The 26,630-nt window shown below is 46.6% G+C and overlaps 1 long non-coding RNA gene across 1 annotated transcript; it reads left to right on the top strand.

Moving 5' to 3' along the window:
• On the top strand, window positions 1-25,677 carry LOC144172973 (uncharacterized). The gene is made up of 5 exons (XR_013323140.1): window positions 1-151; window positions 666-811; window positions 879-943; window positions 1,080-1,175; window positions 25,521-25,677. It is a non-coding gene; the product is annotated as an uncharacterized LOC144172973 (long non-coding RNA).
• The last annotated feature ends 953 nt before the right edge of the window (window positions 25,678-26,630 follow it).

The following is a 26,630-nucleotide window of genomic DNA, read 5'->3' as shown; positions in this document are numbered from 1 at the left end:
CTTGTCCTTAAAAATGGTGTGGTTTCATATCTTCGCAAAATTCGCTATACTTTTTATGATGTTATGGAACCAGAGCAACAGTGCATCAAAGGGTACGCAAAGACCGAAATGGGAGATCAACAGTACTATTCAAGGCTACAACTTAACAACCGTAAGTTTCTACCCCGAAGAATACCATTTCTTATTTCTTCTAAAGACTGAGCTACACCATAACGTGATTTATTTGAACGCTGCCAATAATTTCTGCAAGTATGTAGGTGAATTAACATGCGTCTGCAGAAGAAATAGCTTTGCTTTTTGTATGGTTATGTTATGATCCATAACAAATTTTGCACACTCCTTCAAAGGAGCGTACAGGTTCCCTAAGGGATTGATAGCGCTCTTATAATACAGATTTGCAGGATTTACTTGCAGATATTCGAATTGCGGGCGCTTTTATTTAGCCGACGTCACCTTGAACAGGGGTGGAAATGTAATTCCAGGTAAAGTAAGGCCTCATTCTTTATTCCCAGTCTCTTAGTGCCCATAAATTGGCAAAACTTTTTCAGACGGCAGTATTATTTGCATTATGTAGGCATGCTCTCAATAAATTCTTGCAAGCATGTCAGCTGCTGCCAATTTAGCTCAATTCTCGAGCGTTGTGTGTTTCGCTTTGTTTTTTGTAGTTTCTGCAAGACGCAAATTTTCTGTGGACCGTTTGGGTGTATGACGAGCTCTACGAAAATCGAACTTCGAAAAAAGTTGACGAAATAATATGTTTAAATGAAACGATGGTTATCTTTCGAAGAAACGAAACCATAAAGGGAAAAAAGTGAGTGTTTCATTGACATCAACTTTTTTTATGCTCCTCGAATAACACCTGCTTACAATTTTTCCAGCGTTTCCCTACCACTCCAAGGCAAATTTCTGGAAGGGTGCTCTGATTGTATGGAAGTTACTGGAGGTAATTACCTCTTTTGTAATATAGTATGTAGGAGTGTTGGTCAATTTGTCTCTTTCAGAGACAAGCCAACGCACCTAAAAATGGCACTTGGATTTTTCTGCTACTATTTAATTACGAATTTTGGATCTTTCTTTAGCAAATGTCACCAGCTATGAAACTCTCAGGCAACCTGATGCTAACAACACCTGCGGTGTTTTTTGGACCCGCCTTAAAGCCCCCCAAAGGTTTCCAGGTGAGCGTTTTGATGTTTTTGGCTGCACAATTGTAATCCACCGAAGTAATTTTTAATCTATAATAATATTTTCACCACATCAGAGAAGCATATTATGTATAATGGTATAATAGCTGGTTGTGTTGCGAAGTGGTACGAATGGTTTTAAAAATATATTATGCAAAGGACGGGAGGCTGCGTAATTGCAACAGTGCCAGTTGTTCGAAAGCCTTGATTTAGCAAACCTATTTTGACGGAAGGTATCGCAATATATGCGTGCCGAGTGTATCTGTAATACGAGGTTCCCATGGGGTAAAATATTTACAGGATGACCGCATACGTATTTCCCAAAAACAATGTTCGTCGGTGCTGTGCAAGTGGAGAGAATAGGGCATATAATGCACCAAGCCTTCCTTCACTCTTTCAATCTGCCGCCTTGGCTGGATGGTTTTCTAAGACCAGATATGATGATTCGAGCCACCCTCACCACTTCTTGAACAACGGTTAAGGCTGAGGACGGATCGTGGTTTATTTGCAAGGCCAAATTGTTCCCCAGTGTGCTACTTGCGAAGTGCTTGCGATCAAAGTGTTCGACCGTCGTCCTCTTAGTCTTCACTGATAGCGCATATGCCGCTCTTGGTTCCTTGCATACCAGTTTTCTGCCGATACGTGGCGTAAAAGCGTCCAGCCAATGCGGCGAGTTCAAAGCGGTATACGGGTGTTGTTACAATACTTAATGTTTGCCGTGGTTTGTTAACAAACAATGATTTCCCTCTACTTCCATCAGATGCACACCAATAACGAGCCATTAGGCCCTTTCTGGCCGAATGGCCAGCCTTGTACCACTTCGCTTTCGGTAGCCTCACGTAACGTAGTAGGCAACGTCTTTGTTTAATACCATGTAAAACTAAGAAATAAGCAAACGTACGAATGCTCAATAAAATACCAGAAATTAAAGATGTAACCAAACCAGAAGAGGATGGAATGCCACTTTTTATCCTCAGTATAATAAATCCCCAATGTCAAATTTACGCCACCGCCGCACACGTACCTATCTCTAGCAGATCAGACTTGGGAATAAATGCTTTCAAAAGATCAAGTAACCACTCAGCTGATTTCAATCGCTGTGTCACACTAGTCTTCTCCGGCGAAAAAACTTATAAAAACGCACCGAAAGACCAAAAGGCGGGGTACTGCTTCCGAGTACGACGATCACGGCCAAGTAGGGAAATTTTTTCGAGCTGAAAAACTTTGGCGATTTTTCTTGCAGTAGCAGTAGCGTAGTTCGTGATTTATGTACGGCGAATTCCTCGCACAGGGCTTCTTAAGCAATTTTGGTTGATGTGAATGACGACCCCACGCGACAAGAGCACCTATACATATTGCGGGGTGTGCAAGGGCGAATTGATTTAGAATTGGAAATTTTTTCGAGCTGAAAAACTTTGGCGATTTTTCTTGCAGTAGCAGTAGCGTAGTTCGTGATTTATGTACGGCGAATTCCTCGCACAGGGCTTCTTAAGCAATTTTGGTTGATGTGACTGACGACCCCACGCGACAAGAGCACCTATACATATTGCGGGGTGTGCAAGGGCGAATTGATTTAGAATAAACGGGACACCTTTATGGTGCCAGAGAGACACTTTCATCAGCAGAAGGCTGCTGACCGCTCTACCTACGAGGCACCAACCTAGGGAAATTAGTGGAGCGACATGCTTACCTCAGTCGCCTTCATATACACAGGCTTAAAACGCGCTAAGAGGTGAAATTACCACCCCCTCCAAAAAAAACGTGATTTCTCCCTGAAAAGGCGCAACTTGTAAGTTTTACTTCTCCCGCTTCGCACACTCGCATTGCCTAAGCCTGAGAACTAGCCCCGCTTCTTTTTAATCTGAGGAAAACTGCCGCGTGTAAATAACTGTGATTTAATCTGGCAACGTTTATTTGAACTGAATTTAGTGATTAACAAGGCCATTTTGCTTCACAGACAGTGTTTCTCATCTTGAATTTTTCAATTTCTAGACTTGCTCAGTCAGGAAATCACGATAACGGTGACAAAATCTGTCCGGCAAAACAGGTCGCTTCTATCGAATGCCAGCGGTCACAGTTGCATACTGCAGTGCATGATTAATGCACTTTAGTATGTCAAGTTACGCCGTACGGAAAACAAAATATTCCAACCAAGAGGTTTACATATACTTTTCCCAACGTTTCAAAGACTAGTTGGTTCCTTCATGAGGGCTTGGCCGCATTTGAGTTCCAAACACTGTCATATCAGAACGTTTCACTCTAGACGACAGAGTCGTTTCTTTTGACATCATGTAGGTCTTTACCAGCCTTTCTTCGAATTCCCTGTCGTTAAAACTGAAAACTGCCACAGCTTCCTTCGAGAACGACAACCGCCTAAGTTTGATAGCCTGCTTCACCATTGGTAACACAGCACTACGTTTACTTTTCTACCTCCATAGCACTTACTTATGCTACAAGGAAAGAATTCTAGAGCCAAGCTTTGTTTGCTCCTTATATAAGTGTAAAGGCTCCTGCTGCTGTTGCTGTTATTGCTGCAGTCATTGATGCTTTCAGGCCTGATTTGCCACAGGTTTCTATCTTACGTACACCCGATAACGAAGCTGCACTTCGGTTATTGCGCCCGCCGTGACCTTAAGAAAGATTTCGGGGGTGCATCGATAAGCTAGGCGAGATAAGACTGACTTACGCCGGCCACACGAGGGTCAGACCAGGGGCGGTATTCTCGTAACAGTCCCTTTTGAAAACGTCCCTTTTGCGTCCCTTTCATCGTGACGTACTTCCGGTTAAGCAATAAGAGTTGGCAGTAGGTTTGCCGCGCTTGCGCTACGTCACTTCCGGTTGTTTGCTTTTAGCCAATCAGGGCTTGCCAAAAGGGACACTTTTGAAAGGGACGCAAAAGGGACAAAACTCGGGAATACCGCCCCAGGAGCGACTTGTGGAGGCAGGCGGCGCATTTGAAAGTCGCGGTTCTAGCGTTTATACCGTTCTCAGCCCGTAAACCTGGTGGCCTATTACCAAGAAATATAGAATGGTTGAACGTTTTTTGTGCATCTGGTATTTACTTTCGCAAACTCCTGGGGACACCGCTCTCCTAAATCATCAAATTCATAAACTGCAATAAAAGATTGCCGCCACCCATTACTTTCAACCCAGGTAAGCTACGAAGAAAGCAATAGGTTACATCGGTTCCCACCTGTGACTGGGATCTGACGAACGTTTTTATTCATGCTAGGGCGCTACAATGGTGGATTGGAGTTTTGTAACTACTATAAACCTGGTAATGAAGGAGATTGAGATATCTGTGTCAAGAAACTCCCCCTAAGGAACCAAGGTGTTTCTCCACTACGGGGAAATTTGTTTTCTCTATCGTTAATGGTAAAGACAGGAAAAAAACTGTGAGGTTTACAAGGTGATCGAGCCGGCAATTCACTTCTCTAGGGATACAGAGAGAAATCATATTTTACATTCCTCGACGTGCTGTTAAAATTCAGCCAAGTCATTTAAGCTTGAGAGACTAAACAAAAGGTATACAAATCGTGCAGTACCTACAACTTGGTTGTGTCCACCAAAATTAACGCAGACAAGCTGCAGTTGAGGGCCATCTACTTTGAGTATGAACTGGTTGTTGCACAGAAGACAAACGAAATAGAAGCAGTAGTCATGCCATATCTGCAGAAAAACGGCTACAGGGGTCACTTTATTTAGCGCTTGAAACATTGCCTATACTGCCCGCAGGCAACCGAGAATTTGCCAATAAAATATAGGATGGTCGGTCCCAGTGTATTTATTGGTCGCTCCTTTTGTGCTAGGAGAGTGGCGCCTAGGATAAAGCCTTCAAAGGCTTTATGAAGACCTAGTTTAAGAACCTCTCCGGTGGTCAAGAAAATTACGGCATTGAGGGCTACACTGTAAGCTGTCCTATAGATGTCGTTTTTTTGTTCTTTCGGGGGGAGGACAATTAGGTTTCTGCTACGGCCTCACGTAGTATATATGGTTTACAAGTACTGCCTATAGATGCATTGTCGTTTCTTCGTATCCCATTGTTGCTCTTCCCCTGCTAAAGCGTTTTAGAATGTGGACACTAGACTAGATGTTCTCTGTATTCTGGCATTTGGGAGGTCCGCTCTTCATCTTCCCTACCTCTGTAAGACTATGCCGAGGATTCCCACGTCACTGTTCTCTGAGATGATATCCTGAGCAACCATCAGAACTTTGTTTTTTAACTTCACCCGGTGGCGTTATTTAACGTTTACAGAAAACAGCTGACGGCACTAGCACGGCAGCAAATCTTCTGCGAAATAATTTCAAAATGTGTGTAAGGCGCCACATACCAGGTTGGTTTTATTTCTTAATACGGCACACATTAGTTTGTTTGTTACCATATTCGAGACCTTTATCCGGTTTGAAAAATGGGGTGTTTAATTTTGCCCCCTTTAACTAGGTGACACAATGTCAGCGCCGGCAAAAGTTCGGTTGGGTCATCTGCTTTAGTGGAGACGTAACCTCCATGCACGCCTCGCAGCCGTGTATGAAGCACGTGCGAGAACCAATTGAGTACAGAACAAACTTTCCGAGCAGGATCAACGCTTGCTAAAATCACGTATCCTTCCTTACATCCCCGTTGTCATTTATTTGCCCTTCTTTCGACACACCAGCTACCGCTGTTTTTGTATTTCAAAATCAGGTGATCCCTCGCACCCAACTGCCTCAAACGTAGTTTGAGTTGCGCAGCGATGACTTCCTTCCGCGTACGCTTAATGAGCACAGCTAATATCATACGTCTAGCATCCACGGGGAAGGGGGAAAATTTATTTTATTTATTTATTTTTATATTTATTTATTTATTTTATTTATTCATGTATTATGTATTTTTATTTATTTATTTATTTATTTATTTATTTATTTATTTATTTATTTATTTATTTATTTATTTATTTATTTATTCATTTATTTGTAATACACTGCCAGCCACCTGTTGGTAGCCAAGGCAGGAGTGGTTACATTTATGCTTTCAGCTCTGTGGTGCAGCAGAGAACTCGCGTGGTACAGCGAAGCAAGTGGGAGCACAAAGTTTCGTGGGTACAAACCAACAATAAAAAAATAGCGAGTAACATAGCCGACAAAAAGCACTCTTGGTAAGGTACATTCATCACAAAGTTTACGAAGCAGGAACAACAAGCAAAAAAAAAGAGCGCGTAACACACCACAAAGCATACTCTCGGGTAAGTACATCCCGGCTTCCAAGAAAATACATACAAGTTGAAATGTACGCAATATACACCCAGCGAGAGGCGATAACGCTCGCTGGCGTCTTGCGGGCCCTGTTTGTTAACTGAGGGTGATCATGCTATCGCGCAAGACCAATCTGCTGGAACGTTTCAACCTTCACTGCCGTTGAACCTTCGAAACCCATCTACTTCAGACGTATGTAATTATTACCACGTTATTGGTATTAAACACGTACTGTGTCGTAAGGTTGAAGTCTGTACTCGAGACCATTCGTGCGTCGGGGTTATGGCGGAAGCCTGAAAAGTGCGGTTTTTTGTGCGGAGAACTCAAGTTTTTGGGACACATCGTCAACGCCGCAGGAGTCCTTCCTGACCCGGCAAGAACTTCAGCAATAGCCAACTTCCCAAGATCAAAACATGAAAGAGTGTGCAAAAATTTCTCAGGCTGTGCGCATACTATCGGCACTTCGTCGCAAACTTTGCATGCATTGCGGAGCCACTCACGCGTTTGACGAAGGATAGCACCCCTTTCAGCATTGAAACCGCCCAAGAAAAGCATTCACAGTGCTGCAAGAACGGCGGCGAAACCCGCCTGTGCTCGCTCATTTCGACGAGAAACCCGAAACGTAAATGCACACGGACGCCAGTGATGTAGTCTTGGGTGCCATCCACGCCCTTAACCAAAGCGTCTGCGAGAAAGTAATCGCCTATGCAAGCCTTGGTCTGTCAAAGGAGGAGCGAAACTTCTCAGCCTTTGAGAAAGAGTGCCTCGCTATTAATTGGGTCATTTCAAACTTTCGCCCATACGTTATGGTAGACCATTCAAGGTTGTGACAGACCACCATGCGCTGTGTTGGCTGGCAAACTTGAAGCATTCCTCTGGGCGTCTTGGGCGGTGGAGCTTGCACCTGCAAGAGTTTGACGTTTTAATCGTCTTTATATACGGCAGAAAACACTTTGACGACGACTGCCTGTCCTGCGCCCCCGTCGACCCACTACCACAAGACTCCGATGAAGACAGGGGGTTCTTCGGTGTCGTGACTGCGAGCGAACTCGCCGCCCAGCGGCTTTCCGACCCCGATCTACGCGTCATGATCGACTAACTTCAAGGATGCAATGTAGCCGTGCCCAGGGCCTTCAAACGCAATTTACCTGCATTCAGCCTAAAAAACTCCGTCCTCGTGAAGAATTTCAGCCCCGGATTGAGAACGAATTATATTCTTGTCATCCCGGCAGATCTTCGTGACAAAATTTTGGAAGCGTGCCACGGCGACCCGTCTTCCATACATCTCGGAACAGCTCGCACTATTGCAAAAATCAAGGCGAAGTACTTGTGGCCCCCACACACATCCGAAGTCACCCACTACGTTCGGAGTTGCCGTGACTGCCAGCGACAAAAAACGCCGCTGTCAAGACCCGCCGGGACACTGCAACCGATCGCCATCCCATCGAGGCCATTTCAACAAATCGGAATGGACCTTCTAGACCCGTTCCCTACGTCACGATCACACAACAAGTGGATTGTCGTAGCGACACACTACATGACCCGCTACGCAGACACCGCCGCTCGTCTGAGGGGACTGCATAAAAAGTCGCCAAGTTCTTCATAAACCAAATGGTGCTGCGACATGGAGCCCCTGAAGTTCTAATCGTGGACCGCGGAAAGGCCTTCACTGCGGAGCTTATGCAAGCAATCTTACGCTACAGCAACACGGATCACCGAAGAATTACGGCGTACCACCCCCCAACGAACGGACCAACGGAACGTTTGAACAAGACGATTCCGGATATGCTGTTTATGTACGTCGACGTTGAACATAAGAACTGGGACGAAGTGCTCCCATAGGTCACGTTTGCGTACAACACGGCTATCGCAGAAACTACGCAGATGACACCGTTCGAGCTTGTGTACAGAAGATGGCCGACCACGATGCTAGACGCCTTGCTTCCGCACGTAAAAGACGACGACCTCAACGCCGCCGTCAAAGGTTACCTTTAGCATACGGAGGAGGCCCGCCAGCGCGCTCAAGCTCGTACAACGGACGAGCACCTGGTGGATGCCGGCCGCTACAACCTCCTACGCCGAAACGCCGAGTACCACCCTGGGGATGGTGTGTGGGTTGGCACTCTCATCTGCGGATGCGGACTCAGTGAGAAGCTTCTGTGACAGTAATTCGGGCCCTACCGGATTCGACGACGAGTTGGCCAATTTACTTACGAAGTTATCCCCGATGGTGATTCCGGCACATCACGACGGCTCACGCAGCCCGAAGTCGTCCACGTGGTTCGCCCTAAACCTTACTGAGAAAGATGACGGACTTCTTTGTTCTTGTTTGTTTGAACTGCCATTTTATTTTAGCATCGGGTGGATGCACTCTTAGAGGGGCGTAATACAACGAACTAGGCATTAGGTTTGTTTGTTTATGTTTTGTTTTTACTGCTCAGCCGCACCCGGCTTTGTTATCTTCGTTCCAAGCGAAGCGCGTGTTCCATTCTTTGTTTTTATGCCGCACGGGTTATCTCATTCTTATACGGAGAGCGTTTCGCGCTAACGTCACTTGCCTCCAAATCTTCTTTGATCTACAATGTTTAGATGTAGATCGCCGGTTCGCAAACACTCGCGCCGAAAGATAAAAGCCTGCAGAGCAGATGCCGCGGTATCCGAATTGCAGACGCAAGCCCGCACACGTAACTTAGTTGACAGCTGCTTCGCCGCCTGTGTTTTTAAGTGCGATGCACTTCTTAAGCGACGCTGAACCTGCGTCCACCGGCGATGTCCGCATAGCATACCCACGTGGGGGATTGGCAAGGAATATCCTCGTCTTCCTTGGCAACGGGGGGAGATGGGCGCGCGCTGCCTGGCCGCGGACATGGCACATACCCACGTGGGGGATTGGCCAGGAATCGGGCGTGAGAAGGACTAATGCACCCGATTAAAGGAGTACGGACACGAAATTTCAAAGCTGAGATCCGCTCTAGCAATCAAGTACAACGACAACACAAATAGGTGTCTGTGAATAAATGCATCTTTCTTTCTTTGTAGTTGTGTGTGTGTGTGTGATCTCTCTTTCGCGAACATTACCGAACCGCGCAAATTCAACTCGTGAATTCGCACTTTCACATTCTTCCCTCGGGAAAATGCGGGGAATTTTTCTTTGAGTGGTTAGGGGAGCACAAGTTCGCTCCAATAAACGTGTTTCAGATGTGACGCTGAGAAGAGCATCTCTTGCTGGCGGCCCTGTCCTTCCTGCGTCGTTGTTGTCCGCGTCCGCACAGCTGCATCTCTCCTTCTCTCACCCCCTCTCCTCTCGCCGTGATAGCGCGCCCTCTCCCCCAACATCTATGGCGCGTGCAGTGCGGCGCGCTCTCTCACTCCGGTGGTGGGCGGCTCTACGCGCAGCGCAAGCGCGCTGTGTTGAAGTGCAGCGCTTTCTCTCTCCGCGGTCTCCTCTTCTTCGGGCGCGCTGCGCAATAAGCGGAGTGCTGCGCTCCGGTCGGTCTCTTAGTCGACGGTCGTCCGCGCTAGGCTTGCTCTCTCTCTCTCTCTCTCTCTCTCTCTCTCTCTCTCTCTCTCTCTCTCTCTCTCTCTCTCTCTCTCTCTCTCTGTCTCTATCTCTCTTTCTCTCTCTCGCATTAACCGAAGATTGCTCACGCAATTCGAGTAATCGACCCAACGGAAACGCACAATAGAACCCCCTTCGGCGTAGCATCACACCAGGGTTGCCGCGAGGGGAGGCGGGCGTAATTTTTCCTTCAAGACAACTGCGTCGTCTTTGGCGTCCTGACAATATCAACGTGCGAACGAAACAGAGTAAATACCAGATTTACGTAAGCCCACTTCCGGGATTTAACCGCGGTTCTAGAATCGACCTCATGGCCCAAGCTTTTTCTTGTCTCCGGTGGGCCACAGCACTAACGTCATCAAGGGGCAAATTATGGCGTGCCTATCAGATTCTTCACTTCTTTTGGGGGAGCGATGGAGAACAATTTCAATTTGAAAATGATATTTTTCTCTCGAGTGTAGAATACGTCTTTCACGATTGGCAACAATCACTGCAGTGAATTTCGAAGAAATATTCCAATATTCCTAAAACCTTATCAATATGAAAAATTCATTCGTTGCCTAACATATGTCAAGTAATCACGTAAAGTTTGAAAACTTTAGAAACTTCATATTGATGTCAAATCTTTTAATTACTCTGAAAGAATTTGCAGTTACAAACTTTTTTTTGTGAGTACTATGTACAAAAACTGCGTATCGCATTCCAACCATGCGTGCCAAACGCAAAAACTACTTTCTACTAGTGAGCAGTTCGTAATAGGTTTTTGAGAATGATAGAAAATACACCATTTAAAATTTAATTCTGATACCACCAGAACATAACGTTTTTTGTTGGAATGAGACTTATCATTTCTATTCTCTCAGTTTGATGCCCAAAAAATATTGTTTTTTTGTTTAGGCGGGTTTTGTGTAGAATCTTTTGTCGGCAGTACTTGGTCCTGTAGCAAGATTATAATTACTTGTTGATGACAGCGGGGCCTACAACGTTGGTTGATACAGCTCTCGAAAAGTACGCTAGGTAGTTGAAATCAATCTGGAATTTGCGCACTTCGTTTTGATAACTTTTTGTACACAAACTTGAAGCCTGCAAGGTTGTTGTGAACAGCAAGAAAGCAGGATGCCAGGGTAGGGTAGGACTGCAAACGCACTTCACCTCTTTTATTTTCTAATTGAGATAGTGTGCACGCCCCCTTCTGCCTTCTGTACTTCCACGACATCCTCCCCCGGGCTCTTGACGATTTCCAGGCAATAAAACTTTTGTACGGGACGCGTCACGAACTGTCCCACCGAAAGACGAACTTTGCATGCATGACCTGCGTTGTCACGCCCAAGAAATGTCGGTTCTATGATTCCCGTTTTCCACAACCCTCTTGGGCCTCTTCCTTCTATAAGGACATCGTCTACAATCTTGAGAGGTGCCGAATTTTTTCTACGGTCATGATGAAATGATGAAAGCTCAAGCACGTACTCCTCCCATCTCAGCCAACTTTGCGTTTATCAGAGCCGGTCCATAAAACCATTTTTTGGTTATGTCGGCAGCATATGGCTCCAGGAGGTCGAGTTAAACGGTGGGTATAGCAGTGTGTTGTTTACCGATGAGAAGGTGAGCTGGGGTCAAAACTTCAGGCTCACCGATGGAATTGCTCACAATAGTAAGCGGGCGGGAGTTAACTACCGCTTCTAGTTCGCCCATGATGGTGTTCAATTAATGTGAATTCACTGAAGCTCTGCCGAGAACTGTTCGCAGTGCTCGCTTCACGCTTTCAACAAGCCTCTCCCAACAACCTCCCCACCTGGGTGCAGCTTCTGCGTTGAACTTACAAGTTATCGCCTGTTTAGTGCAGAAGTCTTAAATTTCAGGCAAAGCGCAAACTGGGAAGAGTGATCGAAGGTCTCGGTTGGCGCGTCTGAAAGTATTGCCATTATCGGAATAGATGGTACTCGGCACTCCTGTTCGCGCTATATATAGCTTGAATGCCAAGATGAATGAGTCTGTGTTCAGACTGGATACTTACTCCAAGTGCATGGCTCTCGTCAGGACACAAGTTACCAAAAGGACATACATCTTTCTCTCTCCGTCTTTAACCAGCAGTGGTCGAGCGAAGTCAATGCCGACGACGTCAAACAGACTCCCGAAATCTGTCAGCTGGAACCGGTGGTGTAGATGCACAACCTGGGTTCACCTTGTATTTTTGACGCGTTGGGCATCTATAAATGACGTATTTTATGTGCTGACGGCCCTTTGGCACCCAACATACTTCGCGAAGGTCTACCAGGAGATCTCTGACCCCGCTGTGCAGAAGTCTACGGTGAGTAGCGTTCATTATTAGGTCCGTAAAATGGCTCTTGGTAGGTGATATCACAGGGTTTTTAGTTTCTTCGGTGACTTGAAAGTTAGAAAGGCGGCTTCGCGCGCGGAACAGGCCGTAGTTGTCAATTAATCGTTGAAGCGTCATGATAGCCGAAGTTTTGCAAATCCTCGATGTTTTTAAATTGGCGAGTTCTTGCTTGTAGTGTTTCGGTTGCTCTCGTTTTATCGAAAACCACTCCGCTGACTGGAGTTCTCGTGTAGTGAGGGGACCCTTGGGACACTCATCTCTCTTAAAACAGAACCGTAATACCGATGCGATTACTCTGATCAGCTTATGCAAGTCGATGAATTTGTGAACGTCTACGAAGTCGGCTTCGATGCTTCGTGTGCAACCTTTGAGTACGCCGTGCCCAGGGTTTGGCATATAATATTCGGGGTGAACGCTGAGAATATTTTCAGGCCATGAATTCGGAGTCAGTCTCAGCCAGTAAGGTCTTTTCTACCACAGTTGGTTTCCGAGTGGTTCTTCAGCCGAACAACCTCCCGTTATTAGATCGGCGGAGTTATTTGATACAAGACTGTGTCTCCATTGTGGGGGATCAGTCGTCCGACGAATTTCGGAAATTCGGTTAGCGACACATGGTTCCAACTTTTTGTTACCCGTTATCCATTCAACGAGATTGACGAATCCGCCCAGTACCAAATGGTTGTGGTGCCATAGAATACCTTCCTGTTCAGGTATTCATCAATTGTTGCGGGTACGAGAGTTCCCTTAAATTCGAGTTTGGGCATTGTCAACTTTCGGATTGGTGCTACTCTCAACTTCGAAAGCAAGAACGTAGTCTCTGCTAATTTGGTGCTGCTCAAAAAACGAAGGTACGCCACGCTGCCGTATGCTTCAGGGATGGCTTAAGAAAAAACGTGTAGCTCCAAGTTTTCAGGTGGTTTGTCATGCCCCTAGAACAGGTAGCCAGGAATTGTGATGTCTTCTGGCTTGTAGACATTGTTCGACCAATTCTACTATTCTTTCTGCATGTGCGGAGGAAGACGCAAGTCGCCACTGATCTTTTCTGTCTAGAGTCATTGAAAAGCATTTTAACATTGACGACTATTGGGCATATCACTCCGAGCGGATCAAAAATTCCTGCGATTGTTTCTAGCAGAATGCGCTTTATTAGTGGTGTTTTATTCAACAAAGGTATTGTTGACTTCATATTGACATGAAGTGCATCGTCGTAATCTCAGGCAATGCCGAAAACTTTTCGATTTTTCGATGGTAGGTCTAGTTCCTGTTTGCTCAGTGCCGCAATTTGTTTTTTTTGCTGTCAAATAATTTTTGTAGTTGACTGGAACTAGTTGACCACTTCTTACGTAGCATCCCTCCATCTGCCATGATCTCGTTACTCTGTTATAGATGCGTATAGCCTCCTCTTCACTTTCGGCTCCGGTCAACAAATCATCAACATAGAACGATGATTTTAGGAGTTCTGCTGTTTCTTTGTTGTCTTCTCATACTTGCCTGAGGTGGTGTCGAATCGTTGCGGAGAGCATAAAAGGGTTCAATGTTGCTCCAATCGGAACACGGGTCATGCGCCACTCTTCTAGGCGATCTAAAAGAGTTCAGGTCGCTACGCTCAAATACTAAAAGAACCGAAAAGCGTCCCGGTCATTTCTTGTATTCCGATTTGCAGAAAAGCTTTCTGAACATCGGCGCTTAGTCCGAATATGTGTCGTCTGAACCACAGTAGAAGTTCCTGGATGTCTGGATTCAAATTCACGCCCTTGTCCAAGCAGTCATTCAGGGAAAGTCTCGGTGGTCGGGACAAAGACGCATCACAGACCACTCGAAGTTCTGTGGGGACGCGGTCTTCTTTGCGAGCCTCCCTATGGGGCATGTAGTATAGCGGCCTGTCTTCACACATTTCGCGCTTTGGCAGTACTTCAGCATGTCCGTCGACCAGATACTGCCGTATAGCCTTCTCATATCTTACTAGCAAATCGGTTTTCTTCAAGATTCATCTGACTAGAAAATGTAGGCGTCGCAGGTATTCGGATGGGTTGTCTTCAAGGGATTCCTTCAGATCAACCTTCCAGGGTAAGGCCACTTCATATCACCTTTGGACTTTGGAAATGGTAAGCTGAAAATCCTCGAATACTGTGCTTGTGTCGCGTTCTTGATCGTCTCCCAGTATTCTCATGGGTTCGAGTTCCCAGAACTTACGTCCGAGCTTTTCTTCAGCGACTTCACGGTCTGCCGTTGTCGCATAGCTGTGGAAAACGCTAACCAATCATGTGGGCGTGTAAGGCCGATGGTGTTGCTTCGGACCTTGAAATGTCCATCTAAACTTTGTGTTGATGCCAACAATGATTGAGTTGGCATCTCTGGTAGCCTCTAGAGTCATTATTAGGCACATCCGATCAGCGCCAATAAGCAGTCTGATAGAGTTGTCTCCAACACTCCACCCAACACTCTCACTGTCCGCAATGTTTTTGCCTGTTTTTTTTTTCAACTTTCTTGACTAATGGGATATCAGCTACATGGGAGTACATATCTTGGGTTATTTCTAGAATTTCTACGACGTCCAAGACATATTCACCGCTGTCGAATTGGCTTTGTAGCTTGAGTCGAACGATACAATATTTTCGGCTTTTCGTTCTGCGAGTGTTGCCGAACGCATTGCTCGCCAAGTTTAACTCACTGACAACCGGACGTTTCAGCTTCTTGGATATATATTCACGAAGAAAGCTCCTCTGACTGCCCCCATCAACGACAGCACGCAAAAAGACTGCTTTGGTCGGAAACAGCCCATACACGTATGGTCTGAAAAGCATTTTTTGGCTTGTCTGCGCAGATGTTTAATACGCATTTTTTGTGTTTGTCTTCGTCTGTCCAGAGTTATTATCTTGCTTCATGCAGAGAGACGTTGCGGGTCTTCGTTTGTAGTGTGAGCACTAGATATGGCTCCGGCATTCGGTTGAGCGGTACCCTTTGGCTGTGCAGCGAATACAGCGGGCGTCCATGCGAAGAAGCTCCTTTTTATCAGTGCTCGTCAGCTTAGCCGTACATTCCTCGGTCACGTGTTGTCTGTTCTTGCCGAAAAGGCAACGACTTTCTTTCTTTCAGTGGTGGTTTTCCTGCGTTGTGAAACAGAGCAACTGTCGGAGGATGTGGCTTGTGAGTTACCTGGTTGCGCCATCCATACGTCTTGTCGAAGTTTCTTGACGCTTTGTAAAGCACTGGTTGTGATTTCTCATGGCTTTCAAGCTCGATACGAATGAATTCCATGAGATCTTGCAGTCTCATATCAGCTGTTTGAGCACGCTCCCAGACGTCAACGTAAAAGTGTCAGCACAACGTCGATGGTACTGAACAACAATGTCGGGAGGAACGCACCGAAGCAGTATGTCCATAAGCAGCGAAGGCGTATGATGAAGTGGGCACTTTCAATGCGGTCAAACCCTCGAACGTGGCGCTGGAGTGTATCGTAGAGGCGGCGTAACGCAGTCACGTCGGAGGAAGACCAAACAGCAGTTAGGGATCGTAGACGATGGAGATGTTCCTGTTCGATTCTGAACGGATCTCCAAACCTAGAGCGAAGCATCTCGATGGCATCCTTATAGTACATGCTTCAATAGACTCTAAATTGGCAATTGCTGATGCAGCCTCTCCGAGAAAGGTAATTCCTGAGGTAGTGAATTTTCTCCGTTACGCTCAAAGTCGGGTTATTGTCAATAGTTGCCTGAAACTGTCCTAAAACGGCAGCCACTTGCTCATGTCTCCGCGCAATGGCGTTATTTCCGATTGCGGAAGTCTGGGTCCTGTTGAACGGCTAAATGACTGAAGCGTTTCCCGTGACGAGCCGTAAAACAAAGTCGCAGATGCTGCAGCTGACGCAGGCGGGCTCTTTAAAGATTCTATGACTGTGTTGAGGCTTGATATTGCATTAAGCGTCTCATTTTCGTACTGTACACAGCCTCTAGGTCAGCTTCATGTAATTCGACAGGTATCAAACATTCTACCTAGGTATTCATCGCGCGGAGTTCCGCCTCGCAAGTCGTCCAGCGCTGGAGCACAGACGCAAGACCAGCAATTCTGGAGGTGTAGTTTGGAGCGCAGCCTTGGCTTCGTTCACCAGTTTCGTCAAAAGGGCCCTCCGTACCGTTCGCTTGGGCTTCAAACGGTCCATCGTCGTGTTTCAGGCCCGATGGCTCATCCGGACGAAGCCGGGTGGTTGAAGACGGGTGATTTCGGCACCAGAGTTGTTGTGAACCGCAAGAAACCAGTTCTGCCCTACACTGTTGTCATGGTTTCTTGCGTTTCACAACACTCTCCACTACGGTACGTTTAATAGCCCCCCCGGCGGGCATTTTTTCACCACTTTCTGTCTGACTCAAAAAATTCATCTGTTTCTATAACCTACCGCATTGCCCCCTTTGCTTTCCGAGGTTTTCTTGACTACCAACCCTTATTCAGTCCTAATTCACCGAGCTCCTCATGTCCAATTTCTGATTTATATTGATACACACACACACACAGACACACACACACACACACACATATATATATATATATATATATATATATATATATATATATATATAAATTGTTTATTGTTTATTGTTTATTGGGTGGTGCACACAAAAAGGACTGGGCGACACACAGATAAACAAACGGTAAAACATGGAGACTGGTTATGAAGTGCAGGGGTCACAAAGTACATAGTACCACCGCACACGCGCGTGCTCGCAGGCACAGCACACGCACACACACACGTAAGCACGCACGCATGCGCGCACGCCCACACACACACACACCCACACACACACACACACGCACACACACACACAAACACACTCAATTTATACATTTAAGGAATTAAGATTACAGTCAGGTACAATAGCACGCGCTGAGACAGGGCTTGTGACAAGGTATGCTACAAGGTACATTGGCATACACGCAAGTTCAGTACAATCCACCGTCGTAACTTACTGGGGAACATGGATACTGGAAATAAGTACATATAAAGCAAAATTTCTATGTATGCACGGCACATACGCTCGTGAGTGCAAACAAAACATACATACACGCATGCCCACGCGGGTGCATGTGAAGGTGAACAAGTGCAGGCAAATGCGCACGTGCATGTATGCACACACACGTGCGGACACACATACATAGGTACATGGGAGTATGTGTACGGCAAACGGTGCAAGTGTAGAAAATGCGAAGGGAACGGAAAACACGAACACGAGATAACTTCTATACCATACTGAATGGGCAACAGCGGCTTCAAATGCATGCATTTTTCAGGGCGCGTTTAAAAGAGTTAACATTGCCGGAAAAGACGTCCAAAGATGCAGGAAGTCATCATTATACACACGTTGCCCACGGCACAGTGGAGGCAGCATCTCTGAGGTGGTCACATCAAAGCAAAGGTGGGGGCGGTGAGCTCGAATTGGTGCCCTTAGCCAAACAGAGCTCAGTAATTTCGGGCTGTCGAATCTGGAGTAAATATACACTTGAACAAAAACACTAAATCGCGGTTTGTGCGTCTAGATTGCAGTTCTTCCAGCTTCAGCCGCTTGATGACATCCTTGTAAGAGTATTTCTCGTTTAGGGTGTAGCGGCGAGAGAAGATGCGTGTGAACCTTTTCTGAACCATTTCCAAGCGCAAAGACGACGACGCACTCATGCAGTTCCAGACTGCCGATGCAAACTCCAGCTTTGGGAGTACAAGGGCTTTGTACAGAGCAAGGAAACACGAACCTCCTGAGAAGTCCCTTGTTGCACGAGAGATAGCGCCCAAAGTCCCAAGAGATGAGCGTGCGAGGTAGTTAACATGCGGTGTGAATCGTAGTTTCGAATACATCAGAACGCCCAAATCACGTGTTTCGCTTACTCTTCTTGTCGTCAGAGAGTCGAGGTGGTATGGCAAGGTTAAAGGAGAGGTTTTTCGAGTGTATGTAATTGTAACGGTCTTCAATGGATTCAAATCTAAGTAGTTAGTTTTGCACCAGAGGGAGATTGCTTGTACGTCGCGTTGAAGCTGGGCGCAGTCCGCCTGTGATCCCACTGCGCGATAGAGTTTCATGTCGTCTGCAAACTGCAATATAGATGAATGCTTTATAATTAAATGCACATCATTCACAAATAAGTTAAACAATAAAGGACCGAGAATAGAGCCCTGGGGAACCCCGGATGGTACAGTGAAGCTGCGAGACTTAGCACCAGCGTACTGAACAAAGTTTGTTCTCTGTTTGAGGTAGGTTGCAAACCACTCGCAGAAAGCAGGAGCCAAGCCATAAGCAGACAGTTTGCGAAGGAGCAAATCATGGTTTACGCGGTCGAAAGCCTTGCTGCAGTCGAAGTAAATGGCATCCTTGTTGACGTGAAAGTATGTACTTGCTGGCGTCACTCAGAAAGCAGGCAAGGTTTGATTCGACGGACCGGGCAGGTATAAAACCGTGCTGATTACTATGAATCAGGGGCCGGATTTTGGACAAGAGATAACGGTGTACTACTTTTTCGAAAACTTTTGAGAAAGAACAAAGGAGAGATATTGGTCGATAGTTCCCAGGCACCGACGCATTTCCGGACTTATGGAGAGGAAAAACAACGCCGGGTTTTCAATTTGTCGGAAAGTGCCGCTCTTCAAGCGAGAGACAAAAAATGTGGCAGAGCAACGGCGCGAAAATGGCAGAGCAGCCTTTTACAATGAAGCACGGGATGTTATCGTGGCCTGAGGATTTCTTCGAAGGTAGGCTGCGGATAGCAGCCGTGACATCCTCAACGGTTATGTTGGGCGTGTGTATGACATCACCTATCTGCGCGAGCCGAAGCGGGAAGCCGCTGTCGCGTGACGAGGAGTACGCGGACAAGAAGTGTTTTGTGAATATTTCAACAATACTGGCTGGGTCGGAAACTATGGTTTCGCCATCCTGCAGAGTAATCCGCTCAGGGGCCTTTCTTGTGCGCGTGCTAAAGATCCACCAGAAGTCGCTCGGGGATCGGGTAAGCGAAGATTCTGTGAAGTCCGAAAAATGTTTTTTGTCGCGAGCGAGCAGCACTTTCACAAGTGAGCGCTGTTCTTTGAAGTTAGTGTCGGCGGACGTGTCGTTTTTAGCTTTCCTTAGTTTGTGGAATCGACGCTTACTGCGCAGCGCGCTGCGGAGTTCTTTGCTGAACCAGAAAGGGAATTGATGAGGGCGCTTAGACTTTTTTGGTATGTGCTCGTCCATTGCTTTTTGGACAATTTTTGTGAGCAGCTGCACCGCTGCGTCTGCATTACGCGATGTGTAGACTGGCTCCCAATTCGTCTCCTGGAGCGTTATGTAGAGGGCATTATAATCGCCACGGGGAAAATCAAAGAATGGGGTCTCCATGCGCCGCTCATAGGCAACCGGTAGTAAAGCCGTTACAGTGAATGGTTCATGCCACGGGTCGACCGTAACAAGGGCTTCTCGGGCGTGTTTAAGGTCTAAGGAGGTCAAGTTGGAGAAGACGATGTCAAGGACATTTCCTGCGGGGTTAGGAGGAAGTGCAGCATATGCCAATCCAGCGAATGAGAAAAAGTTAAACAAGTGAGCGGCTTTGGTAGAATTGCCAACATTTTCCCCGGGATTCCACCACCGGCCTGCACGTTGAAATCACCGAATAAAAGAATGTTGTACTTTCTAGGGTCTATACTTTCTGAGAGGTGCTGAAAAACGGACGCGAATGCGAGGAAGTCTAGAGTTGGATGCATATAATACACGCCAATGAGCAGGTTTTTTCCGCGGTTTGTCTTTGTTTCGACCCAAACGCATTCATTTCCCAATTCGAGATCAGCTCGGCGAAACGCAACCATGGACTTTCGCAGGGCGATTAAAGCTCCTCCACCGTACATTTTACCGGTGCGTTCGTAGTCTCTGTCATGGCGAAAGACAGCGTACTCGTCCGGGAAGTAATCTGTAGAAGCAATTTGGTCTGAGAGCCACGTCTCAGTAATGCAGTATACGTCATGATCGAAAAGAACCACATTATCAAAGAACTGTTGCGCTTTTGTCCGTAGGCCTCGTGTGTTTTGGTAGTAAAAAGAAATACTCATGGGACGTTTACTTCGGAGGGCTTCAGCGCACGGTCTTCCCTCAGGGTGCCGTCAAATTGTCGGGATAAGCACCCGCTCGGCCACACTGACGACGTATTCACAAGATCAAAACACGCATCGCTTACCGCAACATGAAAGGAGGCGTAGCTCGGGTGCTTGGTTTTTAGACGCGTGCAAACGACGCTGCCATCTCTACAAACATCCGTGACGAGTTTCAGCACGGTTGGAACTGAGGTGTCGGGGTGTAGACGGGAAACAAACAAGGCTTTCTTGAGGGGCTGGAGGGGCATGGTCTGAAGGTCGCTGTTTTCGTTTGCCGCAACGGAAGCCCCTGGGAAGCGGTTGCGGGGTTGCCTTTTGTTGAGGCCGCCGGGGCGAAGAGGGCTCCACGCGCGAGGGGGGCCGTTCAAGCAACTCGATATGGGCGACTGGCTGGTGGGTGAGGAGGCCGGGACAGAGCTGCTGAGGGGGTTTTGTGTGGCAAGAGCGTCAAGCACTGCGGAGGGCTTTCGCGGTGACCCGCGGTGGCGGAGCTCCTCGCGCAAGACACGCACCTCACTCTGAAGACACGCAATTGCGGCCGCCTGTATTTCCGATGCCTTCGTGGTTTCGCTTCGAAGGCGGGCGTGCTCCTCCCGTAGCTGGCTGAGCTCGTCCGTTAAAAATGAGATGCGTTCCACGGCGTAACTTCGCCGGGGTAGGGAAAGAATGCGTTGTGGTCGAGAGCAACGTTTTCTGCCGCCGGTCCGGTGTTCCCGTCGGGCTTGACGGGTGGTGCCGCTTTTCGACAAGCGTTGCAATGGAAAGGAAGATCGCCAGCGCGAAGAAGTTGGAGATCCTCGTCGGGCCAGGCAATGCACTTTGTGTGCGCGCACTTGCCACACGAAGCACAGCGAAAAGAGTGCTGCTTGGCTGTGACACGTTGCGAGCAGGCGACACAGTTGGCTCGACCCGCCAGCTTGGCGGCTTTGATGCAGCGGCCGTCGGCAGTGCACGATTCCACAAGTGGCGAAAAGGAATACAAGCAGCGATGGCAGAAGGGGAAATCGCACTCACTTGTTGCCTTGCATGCTTAGCAGTAGTTGCGAAGTGCTGTCGTCGGCTTTGGAGGGAGATGTCTTGCTGTCTTCGACAATATTTGTAGGAGCGAAGAGCGCGCCGACTTCTTCCCGGAGGAAGCAATATATATATAAATGTAGAGAAAGATAAACCCACAAAGCGCGCAGAAACAGTATAAGTAAAGAGTCGGATACACAGCAAGAACAATAACAAACAAGGTTTACTTACGTAGCGGCAACGGGACTTGCCTTCATCAGAGTAAAGTTACATGACTTTGCTGTGGCAAACATTTCGAACACATTTCTTATATAGGTTTGCCGAAAACTGTGAGAAGGAGCGGAAAATGTTTCGGAAATGGAGAGTGTGCATACAGTCGGGCTACGCCTATGTTAGAACAACAACAAACAAAAAAAAAGGGGGGGTTGGGGGGAGCGAGACAGAGAAAAAGGGGTCGTGTTAGCAATGCTGCGTTCAAGGTTGCACCATGACGGGTCAACGTATGCCGCGCGGGCTGCAAGTTCAGACAATGCGAGAAACTGGATAACCGTGGTTTCAAAAGAAAGGGAAGAGTATACAGTAAGGTATTCAGTGGCTGGGGAGACTGGTTGGGGCAGAAGCGAAGATGGGTGTGCCCCCCGCGGATGAAGAGAATAGATAGGGGGCACAAAAGAGCATTTCACAGAAGCTGGCAACTGAACAGGAAATAGGTAGGGTCACAAAAGGTTAAACATGAATAGATCACAAAAAGTTAAACATTCTTAAGTGGTGGTGGGAACGAGGCCTCCTTCCCCAGGACAAATGGCATTGTTGAGCCGCATTGGGCTAATAAAGCTGCTGTATTAGGAGAGTTTCTGCGAATTCTGATGGGAAACTCGAGGGTAGGAATAATGAACATCGTTATAAAATTATGAAGCCGCTAGTTTTAATCGAGGGATAAGCACGTTACTTTTCCGTAACTTTCATTATTTCCAAGTGTGGCTGACCCAAACTTATAAATGAGATAAGATTCCCGAACCTCGCGGTCGTGGTGCGTTTTGAAGGCGGATTCTAAAATCGTTGCTTTGAGATGTTCAAATGCATGCCCGGGACTGTTCACATGTCTTGACAGGGGCAAATAAGGGCAGCTTTTTGCATGAGAGCGGTGATTATTGAACCGTATTCGGAAGGGCGTTTCAGTTTGGCCGATATATTGTTGACTACAAACAGTGCACTCTAGAAGATATACGACATTAGCGGAGTCACAGTTAAAGTTACCTTTTATATTTACGTAGTAGTCTGAAGCCGTGCTGGTGGCGCGCTGTGTAGTGGTCATGTGTGGGCATACTTTACATCGGGGTTTATTGCAGGGCATGCAGCCAGTAGTTGCCGGTCGGTTGATACGAGAGTTAGTAAGAAAGTCACCTAAATTCTTATTACGCCGGTAGACAACGCGTGGTGGTTCGGGGAATATGCTTTTTAAGCGGTCCCTTTGCATTAGGATATTGTGATGTTTTTTAGCACGGTTGACACTCTTGGAGCGGAGGATGAGTGGGTTAAAACTAAGTTAGTTTGCGGGTTCCCGTTCGGGGCTTTTTTCTTACAGATTTCGTTACGGTCTAATTGGTTGGCTCGCACAATAGCGTCGTCGATAACTTTTTCCGGGTATTTTTTATTCAGGAGGGCGGTCTTGAGTTCTCGACAGTTTGAGTCAAAGTCGGCTTGCTTTGAGGAAATTCTCCTAAATCGGTGGGCTTGGCTGTAAGGTATTGCTGTCTTGCAGTGTCTGACATGGCTACTTCGGAAGTGCAAATACTGCCGCGGGTCTGTCGGATTTCTATACAGTTTAGTTTGAAGCCGACCTTGGAAGGTAGTAACGATGACGTCCAGAAAGTTTACACTGTGTTCTGAATAGGAATGAGCAAGGGAAATACTAGGATTGGCTAGGTTAAACGCCTCAATGAAGGTGAGGAGCTCCGCCTCACCGTGTTGCCAGATCATGAATATGTCGTCAATACACCTTTTATAGTACAATGGCTTTAAATTTTGGGTGTCAAGAAAGTTTGATTCGAGGTGAGCCATAAAGATATTAGCGTAGTTAGGTCCGATTCGAGTTCCCATTGACGTTCCGCTTACTTGCACGCTGACTTTTGTGACCCTACCTATTTCCTGTTCGGTTGCTAGCTTCTGTGAAATGATCTTTTGTGCCCCATATCTATTCTCTTCATCCGCGGGGGGCACACCCATCTTCGCTTCTGCCCCAACCAGTCTCCCCAGCCACTGAATACCTTACTGTATACTCTTCCCTTTCTTTTCAAACCGCGGTTGTCCAGTGTCTCGCATTGTCTGAACTTGCAGTCCACGCGGCATACGTTGACCCGTCATGGTGCAACCTTGAACGCTGCATTGCTAACACGACCCATTTTTCTCTCTCTCGCCCCCCCCCCCTTTTTTTTTGTTTTTTTTTGTTGTTGTTGTAACATAGGCGTAGCCCGACTGTATGCACACTCTCCATTTCCGAAACATTTTCCGCTCCTTCTCACAGTTTTCTGCAAACCTATATAAGAAATGTGGTCGAAATGTTTGCGACAGCAAAATCATGTAACTTTACTCTGATGAAGGCAAGTCCTGTTGCCGCTACGTAAGTAAACCTTGTTTGTTATTGTTCTTGCTGTGTATCCGACTCTTTACTTATACTATATATATATATATATATATATATATTAAAATATATATATATATATATATATGTCGTCTGGCGGTATATACAAAGTGAGGTTTTGTGTGATGTTATAATGTTTTTTCATATAATAGGGAATATTTTGATATCACATTTGTTTTACATTCCGCTATAGAGGAAAATCTCGATAAACGGATATCCCTTAAACGCACTTGCCGCTCAAACGAAACTGTAGCATTTAAATTGGTTGGCATTTCATTCAGATAACGTAAAAAAACTCTCGGTAATCGGAACTAAAATTCCCACTTCACCGTTTAATCAGAACCAGAAATTGAACTTCTTTTGAACCCCATTTGCATCAGAATCAGCTTTTTACGATTCCGGCTGTTTCATTTTCGTTTTCTGTTTTCTTCCGTCATGTTTTTTATGCTCGTAGGCCTCGTAAGCCTTCTCTCGTTTGTGGTTAGCCGTGTTAGCACTACGAATTCAATATTGCAGTTCTCATTCAGGTCGCTCAATGTCGATTCAAGACGCCGAGGTTACAGGGATCAGCTCCAGCGGCCTTGTTGGGGACATCATGGCGCGATTCGCGCTTCCTAATCGCGTTGCTGTCTAGTACAATTGACGGATCGTAAGCACTGGCGAAATTGAAGCCTCTAGCCTCCTCCTGCGTATGTGGGATGCAATTAAACCCACCAGTGTCGTTGGTAGAAATTTGTATCGGGGTGAGGAGTGGGCACGTTTTTGGTATGAAAGGAGGGGCCGGGGAGATTGGTTAAGTGTCATTTTGTGCTCTTTATCCCATGGAAGAAAACAATTCCGGTCAGGGGGGAAGGCGGCGGAGAGGGCTACATGCCCGGTTCCTGGTTCGCCATTCACTGCAATCAAAACAAGCAACTGATTGCTTTTATACGGCAGTGGAAGGCATGAATACAGGATAAAGGTTCAGAGAAAATACAAGATGTTTTTATAAACACCGAGGCGAATCATACGACAGTATGCTTAAGTACGTTTCTCTAGTCACGAGTCTGTACTAGAAATGTCTGTACTACCAGTCACTAGTACTAGTGACTGGAAGCACACACGCCAAGGGCTCACCACCTTGCGTCAGATGGCGATGACTTGAGCCCTCAGCGATTAGAGGCCTGCTAAGGCTATTTTGATGTCAAATTTTCCCGCCAATGCCACTAAAGTGACGTACCTTTCTGACCGCATGTTGCGTCACATCCTGTTTATTTTTTGTTCCGCCTGAAGTGTTCCCTGCTCACACAGATGGCGCTAAGCCTCATGAGCAGCTTAAGAGCCGCCATTTTCTCAACGTATGGTCTTCAATGGAAGCTTCGCTACCACTTATATTTACCTTGTATATACGGCGTAAGCTTGCCCATTTTTATAGATCTTGATTGTGATAGTTTTGTATTACGTTATTTTTGCAGATCTCGAAAGGGAGTATTGTGAACTTAGAGTAAAGGCATTTTTAGAAAGACCAAGGAAAGTCAGCAAGGAATGCGAGATTGCCTACAGAAAAATTTGCCTTCGAGATCCTATTTATCGTATTTATAACTATGGGTAATAAATGAACATTCTCTTTAATTTTCCCGTGAAACTGTGTCTTTCACTAACTGTGAATCGGAAAATTCTTGAACCATTACCGCACGTGTTTAAAATCTGGGCCCTGTTCTTCTTGTTTTTTCTTACCTTGACGTAAGGTGTTGGATTCAAACATCGATTTTATCCTCCTGCACCCCTGGGCAGCGTAAATTCGTTCGACGACGGCAAGTCTCTTTTCACGCCTTTTGGCCCATTTTCTCATGCACGTGCGCTAAGCCTAACGTGACCACGGGGCACCTATGTCACGGCGGCCAGGGCGCTAGCCCTTCAACCTTCTTCGAACACCTGTCCTAGCCCCGGCTCTCTCCTCACGAAGATGGGCGACGATTGGGTCATAGTCTCCTACAGACGAGAGAAAGATGCCACCAGATTTCCAATTATCGCAAAGTTTATCGACGGAACCGACTTGAGAATCTGTCCCACGTGGACTTCTGGCCAATACCGTCATGAATACTGCGCGACTGAACTCGGCGAAACGACGTAACACCTACTTCAAACCTCGCCCCAGACAAAACCTGACGGTGATCAACACTTAACCAAGTACGCCAAAGATAAAATTTTAGCCATCAAGCAAGCGCCTCTAGAGGATGGTCCACATCTGTTTTCGGTTTACGCTACTACATCTGAGAACTCTTGCAAGGGTGTCGTACATAAAATCTGCCCCGAAACAACCGAACAAGAGCTTCGGCAAAACCTTGAATCAGAACAAACCCGCATTCTGTTAGCCCGTCCCATGGGTCCGTCCAACACCATCCTTGTGACATTTGAAGGCTTCAGGGTGCCCAACTACGTGCTATTTCACCATACCGCCATGCGCTGCTATCCTCATCGCCGAAAAGCACACTATGCCTGAATTGCATGGTTATCGGACACAAACCAGAAGTATGCCCCAACAAAACCACTACTGTCACCTGTCCCAACTGCGGAGGCATCTT

Source organism: Haemaphysalis longicornis, unplaced genomic scaffold, assembly GCF_048455015.1.
Source record: "Haemaphysalis longicornis isolate Haplotype H1 unplaced genomic scaffold, Haemaphysalis longicornis Haplotype H1 scaffold_28, whole genome shotgun sequence".
Classification (NCBI taxonomy): Eukaryota; Metazoa; Arthropoda; class Arachnida; order Ixodida; family Ixodidae; genus Haemaphysalis; species Haemaphysalis longicornis.
The sequence above is the reverse complement of the archived record's forward strand: the minus strand, read 5'-3'. Positions and strand labels throughout refer to the sequence as shown.